Consider the following 1,214-nt stretch of genomic DNA (forward strand, 5'->3'; position numbering starts at 1 on the left):
ATTCCTCATGCCATTTGTTTTTGCTTGGTCCACAACGAAAAGGGTGTGTGTGTTCGGAAAAGGCTCTGTGTTTAGGAAAGACTCCGTTCAGACAACTGGGCTGACTGCTGATGACTCAGAGAGTTAACAGTTCTCAAGAAGGAAGCGTTTCATCACCACACTCTTGAGCCAAATACACAAAGAGAAGCATGTGGTTGTCTTGAAGAACTGTTTTTTGAAAGCACATACTGTATATATCCACTTTTAGAAAATGTGTTTTTAAGTGTGATTCTCAGTTAATATCAATACAATGACTACGCTGTTCCAATTATCAGGAAAAATTGGATGGCATTAACCCAGTTCCGACATTACCCCATTTGCCCTTGATTCTACCTTAAAATGAAATTAAAAAAAAAAAGATTGATGAGAATTGCTTTGCAATTTCATAGCGTTTTTCCAAAGCTCCCCATTTGTTGGCAGCAAGCCTCCACAGTGTCACTGAGGAATTGCCAATGGTGACAAGCTGTCATCACCACAAGGCAATGCACTCACTCAAGGAGCTTACCTTTAGCTTATTGGTGGTTATTAGTAAACAAAATATACAGTTAGTTGCATGTTGGCTTTGTAAGTGTAACGGAGGCTAACTAGCACAGAGTTGGCGTGGAACGTTGGTAAACCTCCCTCCGATAGCCTCATACAGTCTCGTACTGTGTCTCCCATTGCCGGACCGTTGTAGTTGACGAGATCGCACGTTCGATCCCCGAGGGGGGTGAACAGGTGCAAGATGAGCTCCGTCACATAAGGCAGTATAGTGTAGTAACACTCATCAAAATTAGCCAGACGGGAAGCAACATGGATCAGTGGGCTAGCGCGCTGTACCTTATGCCGAGGACTTGAGTTCGATTCACGAGGTCGTCTCCTGATCCTTCCCCATCTCTCTCTCCCTATACTACCTGTTTCCTGTCTCTCTCTTACTGTTCTGTCTGATTAATAAAGCCCCCCCCCAAAAAAAAATACTTGCCAGACAAAATATTTAGAAGTTTCATAAGAAGTGAAGTAATCATAAGAAGTTAAGCAATCTAAAGGCAAACATATACTCTCATGCAAAACAAATAATAATCACATGCAGTATCACAAGTGTCCTCATAGCTTGAGGTGTGCCATGAGGGGGACAAGAAGAGTCTGTTCAGAATGAACACAGTGTCCTTCTGAAGGCTCAAATCACATGTGTGTGT

The sequence above is a fragment of the Engraulis encrasicolus genome, chromosome 24, assembly GCF_034702125.1.
Source record: "Engraulis encrasicolus isolate BLACKSEA-1 chromosome 24, IST_EnEncr_1.0, whole genome shotgun sequence".
NCBI classification, from domain to species: domain Eukaryota; kingdom Metazoa; phylum Chordata; class Actinopteri; order Clupeiformes; family Engraulidae; genus Engraulis; species Engraulis encrasicolus.